This window comes from Arachis hypogaea, chromosome 11 (genome assembly GCF_003086295.3).
Source record: "Arachis hypogaea cultivar Tifrunner chromosome 11, arahy.Tifrunner.gnm2.J5K5, whole genome shotgun sequence".
Classification (NCBI taxonomy): domain Eukaryota; kingdom Viridiplantae; phylum Streptophyta; class Magnoliopsida; order Fabales; family Fabaceae; genus Arachis; species Arachis hypogaea.
The window spans coordinates 79148144-79156065 of NC_092046.1; positions in this window are offsets into that span (position 1 = coordinate 79148144).

Sequence of the window (7922 nt, forward strand, 5' to 3'; positions counted from 1 at the left end):
GTCAAAATAAATTAATTTCCAAGAATACATATACAAACACAAGGGCTAAGTAAATAGCAATCACTCAACCCACAATTTAATTGAATTATTAAAAAGATTTTACAAACTTGCAAGAAAAGGGGTGATCATGGGTGGAAACATGTAATTGAGCAATCGAACCCTCACCGGATGTGTATCCGCTCTAGTCGTTCAAGTGTATGGGGTTGATTCACTCAATTCTCCCCTAATCATGCTTTCCAAGATTTATTTTTCATCTAACAATCAACAATTATTTCATGCATACATACAAATATCATGAGGACTTTCCTATAGGTTGTAATGGGGCTAGGGTCAAGGTAGGATGCATATGATCAAGTGGGCTTGAGATTTGAATCTTTGATTAACTTAAGCTCTCACCAAACACATATAACAACCTATACAACTCTAATACACAACCTAACTACCCATGATTCACTTTTTCACACACTCATGCATTCTCTTTTTGATCACCACCCATATGCATTGACTTTTATTGAACTTTGAACTTTGGGGCATTTTTGTCCCCTTTTTATTGTAATTCTTTTTTTTTTCTTTTCTATATATTTTCTTTTTTATATATATATATTTTTTTTTCTTTTTGTTTTTCTCATTTTTTTTCTTTTCAACTAAAATATATACAAGAACATCAATTCATATGGTTTACACATGATTAATACATGAGTATGTACCCAATTCCCAAGATTTTTCAACAAACACACTTTTATCTTTACCCCATGTTCCCAACTTCCCAAAATTAAATGATAAACACTCTCTCTAGCCTAAGCTAATCAAAGATCCAAATTAAGGGATATTTATTATTTTTCACTTAGGCTTGTAATGTGCTACACTTAAGAACAAATGGGTTAAGCATAGGCTCAAATTGGTTATCAATGGAAGATAAAAGGTAGGCTATTTGGGTAAGTGAGCTATTTGAACAATGGCCTCAATCATATAAATTCATGTATACACAAAATAATGGACATATAGAATTAAACAAATCAAAGATTACAATCATAGGAAGAGAATAATGCACATAAGAATGAAAATAAGTGGTTATATGATGTAACCACACAATTAGGCTCAAATCTCACACGCTTGTGTTCTTAGCTCAAAAATCATGTTCCACAAAGTATATAATTCAAGCAAGTTCTAAAAAAAAATTTTTTTTTCAATCAATAGGGGTGCCCTATAGATAAAATTCTTAGAAAATATCATGATTTTGGCTAAGCTTAATATATACATATGCAATGAAACCAAAAATCCTAAAGGACCTAAAAATGAAATGCAAAAGTGTTGGGATTAGAAACTTGTCACCCAAAAATGCCGAGCGGTCGGACGACCTCCCCACACTTAAAAGTTTGCACTGTCCTCGGTGCACTCAAAGATGAGCAAGGGTTACGGCGACTTTCCGAGTTGCTACCTTCAGCTGGTAGGTCAACCGGTGCTGCGTGTTCTTCCTTCCGCTTCCGTTTTTGCTTATGGTGCATCAATCATGAAAAACAAAATAAACACCGTAAGATGAGAAAATACAAAAGCAAGGAAGCGTGAATTGTTGGAATGAGGTAAATCACTAGAATTGAGTGGGTGAATTGGTGTGACATTGATGAAAAATAGGTGTGTGGGTTCTAAAATTGCACGCGGTTTAGAACACATACTAGTATAAAAAGCTGTGTCACATTTACACAAAAGAAAACATGAACTTCACTCATTCTAGTGTGCTTGAGATACTTTAAAAGACTTGTAGGTTAAGGCAACCAAACAAGTAGTGAAGAAGCATAAAAGCATTCAAGCAAAAATCAAGCAATTGTGAAATTGGATAATGCATGGACTTTGATTGATGTGTAAGTGAACTTAATGAACATAATGGTATATGAAACTCACACAACAACCAATGACACATATTGAAGTTGTTTCAACACCTAAATGACATAGAGGTGAAACACATGGATGCTATGGAACTTAGGAAAAAGAAGATAGAATTGGAAATCAATCACATAGCAAGCGTGGCCCACAAAGCTTTACAAAGCTCAAAAATATGTCACTAGGTAAGTTTTCGGTCCAATTTCACGATTTCACAAACTCAATGCATGAAATAGGTGATGATCAATTAGAACAAGCATCCTAAAAAAATTTATTGATAATATACAATTGCCTAACAATGGATGATGAATGCATGGTGGCCAAAACATGCAATTCAAAGAGTTAAGATTAATGAAGGCAATGTAACAAGTACTTGGTATTCAAAAGTGTTGAACATGAAAAATTCCAAACCATGTAACCAAATACAACCTCAACAAAGAAATCCAACAATGACAATAACAACAATGATGTTAAACTAACATCCTATTAATAAGCAGCAGCAGTAAACAGTAAACAAGATTAATAATCCAACACTTATAATGGAAAACAAAAATTAAACTAACTAACTAACTAAAAAAAATGGTGTTATATGATGTTTGGTAGTATTGGATGATCTTTGAAGGGTGGAAAGAAAAGAAGAGAAAAGAGAAGAAGGAAAGAAATGGAAAGAAGAGAAGAAAAGAAGGTGAAACAGGGCAATCCACGCGTGCGCGTCATGTGCGCGTGAGCATGGATTGATGAAATGGAAGCGGCGCGTACGCGCGCAGTGCACGGACGCGTGCATGGCAAGGCAGAGAGTCGACGCGAACGCGCAAGGTACGCGTGCACGTGCCTTGGGGCACAAAGTTGGCACACTTCAGACACAAGTCTCGGGTAAATGTATGGGAAGCGGAAAAAACTCAATCTACGCGTACGCGTATATGACGCGTGCGCGTGGATGGCCGAAAATACTTGGGTCACGCGTACGCGTGGAGTGCGCGTGCGCATGGGTGGTGCTCTGTTTTTCAAAATTTTCTATGTCTTTGCACCAAACTAAGCATTCCAAACCTCCAAACAACTACCAAAACATCATAAAACCTTATTTAACCTACTAGACTACCAAATAAACTCAACTAAGAAATCAAAACAAGGAATTAAACCTATGTTACCAATATTTACAAAGGAGAAAAAAGGGAAAGATGTTACCATGGTGGGTTGTCTCCCACCTAGCACTTTTGTTTATTGTCCTTAAGTTGGACTTATGGGGAGCTCCTCATCAAGGTGGCTTGTGCTTGTAACCATCTTGGAACATCCACCAATGCTTGAATCTCCAATAAGCTCCATTCTTCAATATTAATATCTTCAAGCTTTGATGGAGTTCTTCACAAACTATGGGCTCCCAAAGTTTATTTTCCTTGTGCGATCCGGGATCCCACACTTTGTTTTGACACCCATCTTCAAATTGATCATCACGATTCCAATTGGGTGGCATGACCTTAGAATTCTCAATTAAGCATCCAAACATTCTCCTAGACCCATGCAATTTGGTTCTACACCAACCATTGCTATTTAACTTTGAGCATGTAACCATCATGAACTTAGAGTGATGTGCCCAACTACTACACAACTCTCTCTTACTCTTAACTCCACAAAAAGCTCTAAGTTGCACATCCGTCTCAAGCAAACCATATTCAAGTGAGAAATTAAAGCTTAGGGATAAGAATTTTACCCACTTGAATGTTGTATTGGATAGTGTTCCGAGGGTTACCAGAAACTGTAGGTCGACCTCGGATGAGATCTTCTGTATTGGTTTGAGACGACGTGTCCGGTTGGCTGGTGGCGGCCGGAGCTGTTGTGTCCGACTTGTTGGACTTGCTGCACTGCTGATCCTTAACCACCGGAGGGTGGGGGGTACCTGCAAGAGACTCCGATGCTTAAGTTAGCACGGGTATTAAGCAGGTTTTATGTAGAATCAGAGTATGAGTTATACCTGGGTGCTCCAGTGTATTTATAGCAGTGTGGGCTGACCTTTCTGATAAGATAAGTTAGTTATCCCATCTTATCTTATCCTGTTTTGAACAAAGTCAGCTTATCTTCAAGGGAACTGCCTTTATCTCTGTAGGCTGGGATTGCCTTTGGATTTGGGTCGTGTTCCTCTATTTGGGCCCTTTATTGGGCTTTCCTGTCGATTTGGCCGAGCTCTTTTAGAAGAGGTCGGGTAGTCTTGACCTGAAGAGGTCGGTCGCTTTATCGCCAATCATCCCGGGTCGGGTAGCTCGACCCAGGGTATGAACAGTGCCCCTGCTTGAGTTCGGTCTTCTTTTTTGAGGTCGAGTCCTTTTGACTTCGATCTTTAGTGAAACCAAATTCGAGCATTTTGTCGATTTCTCCCTTTTGTAGACTCTTTTTTGAATGTAGAACGTTTTCCTCTAAAGGCGCGCGCTTTTATATCAGCGCTTTTTTGGGAACGCAAGCGGTTTTAATATCCGCATTTAATTGGTGTTTAATTGCCCCATTCTCCCTTGGCTTTTATTTTGAATTTCTCGATCAAAAGACGGTTTCTCTTCTTCGCTTCTTCTTCGTAACTTCTTTCTTACTTTCAACTCTTTGATTTTTCTGAAGCCTCCGCCTGTAGCTTTCGCGTTTCAGCCAGCGACGTTGCTTTGTGACTTGGCTTTTTCGTGGGGGAAGGGGTGATTCTGGATTCTGCCTTCTGCTTTTCTGCCTTTCTTTGCAGCTTTTTCATTTCCAGGTTTGGTTCTTCTTTCTTTTCTCCCTCTACGCCATTTTGTGTCTGTTTTGAGAAGGTTTTTTGGGAAAAGTTTGGATCTTTCTACTTTCTGTTGTGCCTGATCACTGTGTGTTTCGTAATTTCTACGTCTTTTGCATGGTCTTTTTCGCTTTTCCTGTTGCTTGATGCCTTTAGGGTTTTTGCATGTTGCGAAATGTTTTTGATTTTGAAGCTTTGGAATGATAGTTTTGTTTGATTCTGAAAAAAGGTCGCATTTTTGATGATTTTCGCCTGGTATGTTTGCTGTTGTTTCTTGCTGATAGACTGTAGGAAGATGATTTTCTTGTTTTGTTTGTGTTTTTTCTTTCTCCTGTGAAAAATGCTTGCTGTTTAAGGTCTTCTATTCTTATTTGCGACACGCCGGGACGTAAGTAGATTTTCCTTGATACCTCGCTTTGTTACTGCCTCCCAAGGATGCCCCAGGAGTTTTAGTTTGAGTCTTGGGGTTTCCTTTTCTGTGTATTCGCCCGCCGAGATGTTTTTTGAGTAATCTGTTCTTCTTTTCTTTTGTAGGGTTTAGTTGGCCTCATGTCTTCTCGAAATAACGTTGTAGAGATGCCTTCCCGGGTTCCTGAGGGTATAGCCGATTGGGTGGACTCGATGGTTCTTATGTGTGTCTCTCTGGTTGATTCCGAGTTTTGTGCACAGCTTAGACAGTTTCATAGTGTTTGTAGTAATTCCAGTGATGAGAAGAACTATGAGCTTGTCCCTCCCTCTTCTGATGAGAGAGCCTGCTTTTCTACTCGGGTTATTGATGATCGCCCCTTCTTTTATGTTTATGATTTTTTCTTCGGTCCGCTGGGTATCACCCTTCCTTTTACTCAATTTGAAACTGATCTGTTATGGTCCTGTAATGTTGCCCCTTCTCAACTTCACCCCGATTCCTGGGGTTTCATAAAAATTTTTCAATTGTTGTGCGATGGTTTTGGTATTCCTGCTTCCCAATCTCTTTTTTTCTATCTGTTTGTCTTGACTAAGCCCGGTGTGGTAAAAAAGAAGTCAGCTTGGGTCTCCTTCCGTTCCACCTAGGGAAAGGAGGTCTTTTCCATGTTTGACGAGTCGTTCCGTAATTTTAAAAACTACTTTTTCAAAGTCTGAGCTGTTGAAGGAGCTCGGCCCTTTTTTCTGGATGAAAATGACGAACCTACTTTTTCCTTGGAATGGCAAAAAGTGTGAGGGTCTCCAGATATGCGTGGGAAATGTTGGATGAGGCTGAACGAGCCTTTGTGACTGTCTTGGAAGAACGCTGGGGTCATCCTCCTCATCTCGACACAAAGAAATTTCTAACCAATCCTTCTCTTCTTCAAACTGAACTGGGTATCTTGTGTTTATCTGTTTATGTTGCTTGTAGCTGTCTTTCCGACTTATCCGACTTGTAGCTTAATTTCTGTTTTATTTGCAGAGGCAATGAAGAATAAAGAAGCCATGAAAGCTTTTAAGAGGGCGCAGAGGGCGATTGCTGCCAGGAATATTGCGGCCAAGGCAGTTGGGGAGGGGTCCTCCCAAATGCACGAGAAGCCATCAGTGCCGAGTCCGTTTGGTGGATCCTCACCCTACTTCTGCCGCTCCATCTGTTGCTCCTCCCAATAAAAAATAAAAAACAGCCGAGCCCTTTGACCTCGATGCTCCTGATTTTAATGCCATTGAGTTTGTGGATCAGCAAATCGGTCCCTATGGCTCCCTCCCTACGGATGATGTGTCCATCCTCCATCACTTGGAATTTATGGCCCGAAATCACGTAAAGATGGCGTATATAGCGGCTGCCATATATCGGACTGCTCAGAATCTCCCTCTCCATGCCACTAAGGCATTTATGGAGGAGGCGAAACAAGAGTTTGATCGGATGAGAGAGTTGAAGGAGGAACTTGAGATAAAGGTAGCCAAGCTGGAGAAGGACTTAGAGAACGAGAAGGCGAGTTCTCAATCACTGGCAGCTTCTTTGAGGTTGGCTGAGGACACAGCCATGATGCACAAGGATAGTTACGTTACCTCCTATCGGAAGATGTTGCGTCTGAGGGAGGAGCTCGACAATGTCTGGGAAGACTATTCTGAGCTTCAAAGTCATCTTGTTGGCAGTGTGACTGCTGCTTACGAGAACTTGAAGGAGCAAGTTCGGGTTATTGCTCCCGAGGCCGATCTCACTTCCTTTAGCCTGGACAACATTGTTAGGGATGGCAAGATTGTCCCTGACGATGGGGATGATGAAGATGAGGTCAATCCCCTCCTTGTATCTTCTGCCAAGGTGTCAGCACCTACTGTTCCTCCTGCCAAGGTCGACCCTCCCGCTTCTGATTCGGACTGTCAGATTTTAAACCGGGACGATGGTACTGTGAATGCTGTTCCTCTCCAGGCTCGCCCTCCTTCTCCTCAGACTGATGCTGCTAAGAAGCCTTCTGACCTTTAGCTGATTCACTTTGGATATTTTTGTAGTTGGCCCGGCTTGTAGGCTTTAAAACTCTTTGGTTTATTTTGTTGACACTTTTTCTGGTTGCTTGTTTAGCAACATTATTTAAAAACACAATGAATAGCTTCTGAGCTTTTGGGTCTGACCCTGAGGCTTTTATGTCACACTTGCTTGCACCTGTCTTAACTTCTTTGAGGGCTTGTTTGCTTAGCTTCTTTGAACTGGTTTGTTGTCGATGCATGGGCTCGATTTAGCAATCCATGCCCGACTTCTTTGCCCTTTTCCAAGTAGTTTGACCGATGTCAATTTATTTAAAGTAATCTTCTTTTTTGGACCTTGGTCAGGTCTCTTTTAGAGATTACTTTTATAACCGGTTTGTGGGAGACCGACTTCTTTATGTCGATTTCTTCTAAGTTACTTCGTAATCCTCTTTCTTGGACCTTTGTCAGGTCTCTTTCAGGGATTACTCTTATAACTTTCCGTTGTAGGAGACCGACTTCTTTATATCGATCTCTTCTAAGTTACTTTGTAGTCCTCTTTCTTGGACCTTTGTCAGGTCTCTTTCAGGGATTACTTTTATAACTTTCCGTTGTAGGAGACCGACTTCTTTATATCGATCTCTTCTAAGTTACTTTGTAGTCCTCTTTCTTGGACCTTGGTCAGGTCTCTTTCAGGGATTACTTTTATAACTTTCCGTATTTAGGAGACCGACTTTATTAGGTCGATCTCTCTCGAGGTTATTTTTGTAATCCTCTTTCTTGGACCTTTGTCAGGTCTCTTTCAGGGATTACTTTTATAACCTTTTTTATTTTGGGCTAACTTTGTTAGGTCGAGCCGTTGTAAGTTAAAGTAATCATCTTTAATAGGGTT